This window comes from Kryptolebias marmoratus, linkage group LG16, assembly GCF_001649575.2.
Source record: "Kryptolebias marmoratus isolate JLee-2015 linkage group LG16, ASM164957v2, whole genome shotgun sequence".
NCBI classification, from domain to species: Eukaryota; Metazoa; Chordata; class Actinopteri; order Cyprinodontiformes; family Rivulidae; genus Kryptolebias; species Kryptolebias marmoratus.
The window spans coordinates 27,172,072-27,181,897 of NC_051445.1; positions in this window are offsets into that span (position 1 = coordinate 27,172,072).

Here is a 9,826-nt window from a genome sequence, read left to right on the forward strand (position 1 = left end):
ATGAAACTTTCATAAAATAATTATTGGGTGTACATCTGCAACTGATCAACTTTTAAAGTCAACCTTAGTTAAGTCAAACTGACCTGAAAAAAAAAAACAAATGAAAATGGCTATAACTCATTCAATTTTATAGATAATGACTTAATATTTGGAGTGGTAGTAGCTGTGACTGACCAACACCATATAATTGCATGTGATTTTTGTTAAAAACTTTCAACTTTGTTTCTTATCAAATTATTTCATGGCCCAATTGACAAAGAAAACTTTCAGGAAATAATCATTGGATGTAACTGCAAAATTTAAAAACCTTTGGGGCAAATCCAATTCAAGACAGCTGCCAATGCCAACTGACTTTAAAAAACACAAAGATATTAAACAAAAAAAGTATTAATTTATTCTAAGAGTTTACCTACTGACATTTATGTAAATGTGCAGTTGGATTAATGAAAGTGCAGATGTAATTAAGCAATCATAGGCTATCCATCCATCCATCCATCCATCCATCCATCCATCCATCCATCCATCCATCCATCCATCCATCCATCCATCCATCCATCCATCCATCCATCCATCCATCCATCCATCCATCCATCCATCCATCCATCCATCCATCCATCCATCCATCCATCCATCCATCCATTTCCTCTTATCAGTGGTACAGCCATAGAGGCAGTAGGTCCAGGATGGAATACCAGAGCTCCCCCTACCCAGCAACACTCTTCAGCTCCTCAAAAGGGATGGTTAGGGGTTATGGTCAGGTTTCCAGGTCAGAGAGGATACATCATCCCTCCGGTGAGTCCTAGTTCTGCCCCAGGGTCTCCTCCCTTTGAGATGGGCCAGAAAAACTTTTAAGGAGATAGTGCCCAGGAGGCATCCTAATCAGATGTCTGAATCACTTCAGCTGACTCCTTTTGATGAGGAAGAACAACGGCTCTACTCCAATATCCCCCAGGATGACAGAGCTCCTCATCTAAGCCTGGCCACCCTATGGAGGCAGTTCTTTTAAGCTTCCTCCATAGGGTGGAAGAATCATCTTGTTTTTTCAGTCATGATCCAAACCTCATAACCATAGGTGTGTGTGGAAACATAGACGAAGCAGAGCTTTGCCCTTTGATTCAGTCTCTTTTTTCACCACAACAAACCTGAAGCAATGCCCTCATTACTGCAATCAATGCCCCAGTCTGTTGCTCCATCTCCTCCATCCCACCATCACTTGTGAACAAGGCTGCCAGATACCCCATGACAATCTAGAAAACATGGAGAACAAGTCTCAAACAAGTCAACAGCGGTGAAGTTTGGACAAGCATGCAGATCATCATACAAGATTTTAAAGAATTGCTTTTAGCTAATGATTCTGGCCATTTTTCTATTCTTGTGCTGCTGGATCTGATCACATCCTTCAACACAGGATTCTTTTTTTCACATCTGGACTTGTGTGTTTATATTAAAGTTAGAACCATTAAAAATTTCCTGTCTTACCTGCAGGATAGGAGGTTTTTTGTCCATGTTGGAAAGTTATTCTCAAATTTGCTTCCTCCTAAATATGAGGTACGGGAAGCGCCTTCTAATTTTTCTTCTTATTGTGGTGATTTGGAGTTTGTACTTCCTGGTGGGTGTTCCTGGCTCAGTGATCGGCAGAGAAGTCTCCACCCTCTTCACACCTGAAGAGGATTTGGCTCATCAGGAGAGTTGGGTACTTAAGGCCGTGGTGGGAACCAGACCAGCGCTGGAGCATTGTTTTTACCTAAGTGGTAACGTACTCAGCTGCTTGCCTTAATCTTATGTTGAAGGTCAATCTTCTAAGTTGTGTTCTCTGTTCCTGTTTCCTTTGTCAGCCTTACCTGTGTACCCTCAAGGATCCAGTCTGGTTTTGCTCGCTTGCCCTTTCGTAAGAAACTCTCACCCAGAAATGGTCACCTTGTTTGTTACCTGCCAGCATCTGTGAAGATCACCAAGATGCTTACACCCGTCCTCTCTCTCAAACTCCGGCTCCAGTTCGTTCTTGCATTATTTTATCACTGTAAATAAAACCACTTACCTTTAACGTTGGTCTCCCGTGTTTGTCTGACGCCGAGCTGCTCTCTTGAAACGCGTTAAAATCCTGACACTTATATTTCCTTCCCTTGGGTTTCCATAAAGATATAATTGTTACTTCAATGACTGTATGCTTTACAAAACACAGCAAATAAACAATGTGATCATATCACACCTGTGCTAGCTATCCATTTCAGGGTCAAATTTAACATTTTTTGCTTGTTTTTGAATCTTGAAGGTATGGCACCACCTTATTTGTCCAAAATTTTACATCCTCTCATTCCAGCCAGACCTCCAAGGTCCACAAATCTGTCCCCTTTGGACATGCTTAAAACCAGAGGTGACAGAACCTTTTAGTTGTTGATCTTCACTCTGTGGAACAGCTGCTTTGAAAATTGATCATTTAAAATGTATGCTAAAAACCCATTTTCTTATCACCTGCTGCCATAAAAGCCAGGCAGTGTAGTTGTGTGTGTGTATTTGTTAGTCTGGCTCTTACCAAACATGTCATGAACCACTGAACAGATTTAAATGAAACTCTCAGAAAGTAATCATTGGATGCACATTTACAATAAATTAACTTTGAGTCTACCAAATTTAAGATGGCTACCACATCTAATCAAACACAGAACACAGTTGTTGAGCTAAAGTTTAGTGTGCTTATAGCTGGGAGTCATCCACAACACATACTCTGAGCGCTGACAGATCACACAAGATTTGTGTTTAAAAGTTTGGTATGTAATGTGACATTTCATTCAAGAAATGTTAGTTTAATTATCACTGGCATTTAAACTCACATCTCACTTCTGTGGATTTCCCTTGTATTTTTATGCTGGACTGAGATACGTTGCTATAAGAAAATGACATTTCCTCTTTACATACGGTATCTGACACCAGCATGAGATGCTATGAGATGATCTATGAGATCACAATGTCATGTGGTTGTTGCTGTGTATGTATAGAGTTGGGAGTATGTTGCATTGGAAGAGTACCAACAATGTCTTGATGGCTTTTCTCAGGCCTGGTTGTACTCTGTGTCTGATCACATGATGTGGATGTGTACCCATATAAAACCAACTTTTTATACTTATCATTCATTCCACAAACATGCACCAGGGAAAAAAAAAACAACAACAGACATACAAGTTGCTGTTGTGGGTTTGGTTCGGACTTTACTTGAAGACAAGGAGAACAGAAGACAAACTGTCAGACGGAGATCTGGCAGAGCAGAGTAACAGAGAGCAACTGGCAAATAGAAGAAGGGCCAGAACATGGTGGGTGAGACCACAACTAAGATGCTGACAGAAGACTGAGATTCAGACATTAACACAGGCTCATGGAAGAACTGAGGTAGGAAAATGCACACCACAGATACACTGCAGCAGCATCGCTTTGTAAGAACAACATGTCTCAAAAACAACAAGACGGTTATGTTAGCATAGCATACGCTATGTTAACATTGTAGTATGTTGGAACCTCCCCCCTTTAACCCAGTACATACACAATAAAAGGAATGCATCGAAGAGCTTAACTTTTTACAACATACACTTATTTTTTTAATGTAAAAGTATTTCAAAATATATGTGGCAAAATACTGAACAATATGGCAGTAGAATTAGTCTTGGTTGACCACAATATCTTGCTGTTATTGGACAAGCTTTATTGTTTTATTTTTAGATTCTATTCTTTATTTGACAGTGCTTTATTGTTTTATCATAGTTGATATTTACAGCCCATATACTTATTATTGATTGACACTTTTTGCTGTACAGTATTTTAATCAGCAAAAGGTATTTTCAAATGTGCTACAGAAATAAACTTTAACCTGATACGACATCACAAGACGACACGTGTAAAGAGATTACCAACAGATCTGAGACCTTAAAGGTCACACTGTTATGTGTGGTAAAAGTAGAGTAAACCCTGTGAACACAGACAAAAAAAACATTTTGGGGAAGAAAAAATAAAACAACAAATGTGAGGTTTTATAAATGTTAAAAAGAGGATGATTAAAACTGCAGAAATAGTTTATTTCAATACCAAAATATCACTAGGAAACAGGATTTGAGTCTCATGTGTAAATGTGATGATGTTCTGTTTCACTCTGTTTAAAGTGGTTGTATTCAGTAGTTTTATGAGATTTCTGAAGGTTATCCAAAGTTTTTCTGTAAACATTGTTTTTTTTACTCAGTCGTGGTGCATAAAATACGTGAATTAAGGCAGATGGACTTCAGTGTTTTAACTTTCATGTTTTTACATTATTTTAGGTTCTTTTATGGATATTTGTCTAAATTCCACAGTCATCCTTTCTGAAAATGTCTGCTTTTCTCTCCATCACAGACAGGATGTTTGCACTGCAGAATAGGACTATGTAATGCAGTGAATAAAGGGTGGGGGGACTGTTTGGATATCTGGCTCATTTCAAGTGTTGATAGGCGAACGGCAACAAAAAGCTAAGTTAATAAGCAATTTAGAGCTTTAAACTCAGGCTGTGATGAAAGTTTAATGATATCAACACAAATTTGCTGTCACATAATCTCCCCTTTGAATCATTTTCCGCTGTCAGCACAGGGCCAGCAGAAAAACAAGCTTAATCTCTCTGATTGACATCTCCCACCAAATTGGCTTGCAGAAAGACTGGAAAATATATCAGGCAAATAATAAAGGGCCTGTTTTTAGTTTTTGTCTGGAATGCAGATGGTCTGAGTCAGAACACACAGTTGGATGGATGGCTGAGGTCCGTCAGTGGTCACTTGTTTAATCTTATATCCTCATATGTGCCTTCTGTTGGTTTCTGGGTTGGTAGTGTGCTGGGACTTTAAAGATTACAAAAAAAAGTCTGGCTGACTCGGAAGAAAATATATGCATATAAAAAGAGAGATGGTTTAAAACCTTGGCACAGTATGGTAAAAAAGCAGGGGTTTTGTCAGTTTGCTGCTCTGGAGTATACAGGTGTGGGTTAAGACAATGCCAAGGAGGAAAGACATCAGCAAGGACCTTAGAGAACCAACTGCTGCTGCTCATTAGTCTGGGAAAGGTTAAAGTTTGAAACAATCAGGAGTCCCTCATTTTACAGAGAGAAAGATTATTCACAAGTGGAAAAAAATTTAAGATAGCAGCCAAATTTCTCAATAATGGACATTCCTCATCAGCATGGTGGTGGAGGGCTGATGATTTGGGCTTGTTTTAAAGCGGCAGGGCCTGGGCACCGTGCAGTCATTGAGTCGACCATGAACTCTTCTGTATGACAAAGGATTCTACAGTCAGAAAGTGGGCTGAGATTAGATCTTATCTATGAGTTTTGTGTTGATTAGATTTATTTTGGTGTAATGGTCCTACACTTTTCTTTTAATGTTTTGCTTTTTTATCTCTTTTATTCTGTCAGTCCTTATAGTCTGTCCTGCTTTCTTCTCTCCTCTCACACTTGGCCACAGTTCATTAATTCCTTCAGTATATATTAATGGTGTTTTAGGGTGTCATAATGAACACAGCAATAGACTCTGAAGTGGTCTTAACCCACAAACTGACATAAGAAGAAAAAGTTCAAAAGATTTATTTACATTTTTTACTGGTAAGTAGGGTAGTATATTAGCAATTGGGCTGGGAGTTGGGGGTTATCCACTGGACAAACACAAAGTTGAAGTGAGTTTTCCATGATAATGATCCCAATATTGTTAATAATGGAATTTGGACTGACCTTACTTGTTTTCCGGGAGAGTGCAGAGCAGTTCCAGGAAATGATCATGGAGGAACGTTTGAAAGTGGGTCAGGAAAGCTGCCTTTCAGGCTAGAATAATTGAGCAGAGGAGGCAGACTTAACTCAAAGGAGATCTACGACAAGTTGACCATGGGAGGATTCAAGGAATATCGATTCAGAGTCACCAGTAGACTGGAGATAGAAAAAACTGAGCACCAAAAGGAAAAAAAAACAAAGACAAAAGCAACTGAAAAGGTAAATACATAATATAACTTGAGACAATAATAATGGAGCTGGCTGTTTGTGATCACCTGTGTGAAGGTATGATTCAGCGTTGTGTGGATGTGAGAAGATCCTAAGAAGCAGGTTCTCTGATGAGAAACTGAAGAGAGCAGGAAGATATTGAGTTGGCATCAGGAAGTGAAGAACAGAGAGAAAACCAACCCACAGCTCCATCTAAAGGAGAAACAGTCCAGGGGCAAACAGCAGGTCAATTAGAAGAAAAAAGAAATAAGGAGGACCATTTCTTTGCTTCCAAGTTTTGAGATTAAAACCAAAAGCTGAAAATGAAATTAGAGTAATATTTCAAAAATGAAACAAAAACAGCAGAAACAAAGTTAATTTTAAATTAAAAAGATAATTAAAAACTAATCTATGAGTGGCACAAGGATCTTTTCAAGCTAATGTTTTGATGTTGTTTAATGTTTTTTCAAAATAGGTTTATGAAAAACAAAATTATTTTAGCACAAAATCTGTAAGTTAGATCTGGAGCTGTACACAAACTTTTATCAACTTCCCAAAATTTCTAACCATTTAGGCTGCAGTATGTGTTTGACAAGAAACCATATATATATATATATATATATATATATATATATATATATATAACCTTCAAATGATTTAAGCATATTTTAAAATCAACAATAAGTATGTGTTTATGGCTCTTATTTTAAGTGTTTTAGAGTGCCGCTGTTCTGATTGATGCTGCTGGCAAAAATAAAGACCACATCTTAGAATGGTTCAGGAAAATGTTTTGTGTTATTTTTTGTAGTTGACCCAGTGACAGTGCATCTATAACTATTGGCTACAATATAAATAAATACAAATAAAACAGAACAAATACAGTCTGGTTCTGAAGCTCAGTGGGGTTCTATTCAACAGGCTTAGTTTGGCAACTCTAGTTCCACTTTATCGGAACTTTTTGACTTTAGTCCTGAAAGTAACAAAACAAATTGTCCTCCTTGATTATTCTTTCTTCTGAGGGAACAAAAATGATGTGGTAATTAAAGAACCCTCTGGCCCATTTTCTTTATCCACTGTCACATTGTTGCCACAAAGAACATCGACTCCCCAGTTGTTTCCACTGAGGACCTCCAGTTCGCCACCAGCACTGGTCTGAATGCGGGTAAACAAACACTCCAGTTTAAACACCAGACAGCAGCATTCACAGCCAGGAAGTTCTCTTCTACAGGAACATGATTATCTTAGTGCAAAATTTTAAAAGTTATTTAAAAATCAACCCTGTAGCTACTGAAGCTCAAATCCATAAAGGAGAGCCTAGTGGTGGTGCTGGAGGAAAATCAGAGGGATCACAGAGAGGAACATCAGGGGAAAGTCACATACAAACCAGTTTTGAGTTATTTTTCAAAGAACAAAGATTAGCACTGAAGTATTTTCATGTTAGAAGAGATTTTTACATATTTCCCAACTGGATTAAAACTAAAACTGAATAAACATTGATAAGTAGATGAAGCTGCCAATTATCTCATATTTAGTTTTAACTGCAGATGTTTTCCGATCAGTTTTCAAGCAATTTTTTAAACAAAGATTTTCTGATTCTTTATATTCAAACTTCAGATTTTGGATAAAATACATATATTTTTTGTGGTCATTATTCACTTTTTAACTAGGCTTCTGTAGGTCTTCATTCATTGCTTCACTGTTGCACCATATTCTTTGTCAAGGTTAAGTGCCTCTGGTCTCAGGAGATTACTGTTTTCTTTACAGCAGTGATGCATCTGAGAATCAATAAAACTGGAGAGCAGAAGGAAAAAGTATTGCATCAATAAGACAAATGAGAAGGAGAATAATGTTTTCAAAATCCCAATAAAAATCACAATTAGTCATTCCTTTGTGGCCAAAACTCATATCAACTTGACAAGCATTAATATTATTGCTTCCAATAAGGATGGAGGGGTGAGGGGTGAACGTGTTTTCAGAGATCACACCGACCTGCTAGCACACAATGATGCCTGGCTTATTATCTGATTCAGAGTCCCAGGGCCATTCTTTTGGAACTCTGTGCTGAACTGGCTTCAGCCTTACAGAGGGAAACTATAGGAGCCGTGACATGCCAGCCGTATGAGATGACCTCATTCAAATGATGCCCAGATATATTAAAATTGCCTACACCGTGGCTGAAATGCACAGGGACTTGTTTCTTAACATAAACTATTTAATAAATAAGCCTAAAAGTTCTACCAAGCTCCTGAACATCTCTGTGTTTTCAGTAAATATGTTATTAAATGCATGTAAAGTTAGAAAAACCTCAGCCATTGAAGTGAGCTGCCCACAGACCTGCGCCCCCGGTTCAATTCAATTATTTACAATCACAGTGAGTAATTCTTCTATAGTAAGTGGTGTTTAAAATTATTGGATGAGAGGCAGTACACAGCCGGCCTTCGCTTTACTCTCACCCTATGTCCGACCATTTAACCTTCATAATACTTTTGTGGTTGAGTGCTGCTCTGATAACCGCAGCTTCACATATACAATCACTCATTTTGCACTCAGTGCAAATGCCAGAGGGCAATGTACCAAAAAGTCTTTTGATATGCCACTACCTTATTTAGGAGCATGTCTGACTCATATTCCATAAAATACCTAATTTTCCTGCATCTAGACATATTTTTGATCATGCAGAGAGGAGAATCACATACCCAGGACATATTTGCATCTATTTGCATGTTTAAATGGAGGAGTGTCAGGGAGGAGTCTCATTTGTGCTTGGTTCCACATTTTTCTGGACATACAAAAGAAAGAGGCTTGAATTCATATGTAAATGCAGTTTTATACAACTGGAATTTTTTTTGTGTGTATATGCTTTTTTCTCATTTTAAGCCTATGCCATGATTTAGTAGATCTACACAAATCTCTGTACATGAGGCCCCTGAACTTGGACAGGCAGAAGAAGAAGATGAATGGATGGATGGATGGATGGATGGATGGATGAACAACAGATAGACAAATGAATGGATAGATGATTGAAAAGATAAATAATTGGATGGATGAATGGATTTTTTAAATCACTATTATGTGCCTGTAAGGATAATAAATAAAACTGCACAAAGAAAAGAATAAAATGACCAAAGTGACAGCAGATCTGATCCTGTACTTATGTATGTCTGGGTGTAAATGACATGTTGTAATCCTACACTGGTTTTTACTTTCATTCCTCTAATCCTAACTGGCCTAACAGTTAACTTTGTGTGTGAAGACACACACAACGTGAGCTTGGCCTGCAGGCCATTCATTCAACACCATGGGAACCTCTCTGGGCTTTTGTTTGAGCTGTCAACACGTCGTGTCATTATTTACTTAAGACAACTGAGCATCAGACAGCAGGCAGCTCAGCCTGTGCACACAAGTTACCCTGAAACTTCATCACACACATCTAAAGTGTTTCTCACAATGTCAGGTGGGAAAGTGTACAGGTTCTTCCTCAGGAGAGATACAGATGTAATCCAACTCCAGGGACAGGATCAGGAACTGCACTCCTGTTGTTTAACAGCTGCTGTTGTTCTCTGAAATAGGAGGGTTACGAATAACCAGTTAGGAGCTCTGGGGTTGGGTGTTGTAATGAAGAGGTCTTCATTACTGGGACTATTTTTTTTATAAATATAAACTGTATAGCACTTTAAGAGCACCTTTGCACTTTAACTAGCACTTTAACAAGCACCTTGTTTAGCACTGCACTTTAAGCATGAATTTGCACATAAAGAACCATTTGCACACAAGAAGTTTTAACTATTTATTAAATATTTATTGAGAATTTTAATAATTAGCATGTAGCCTTTTGTTCCAGGCTCTCCACAG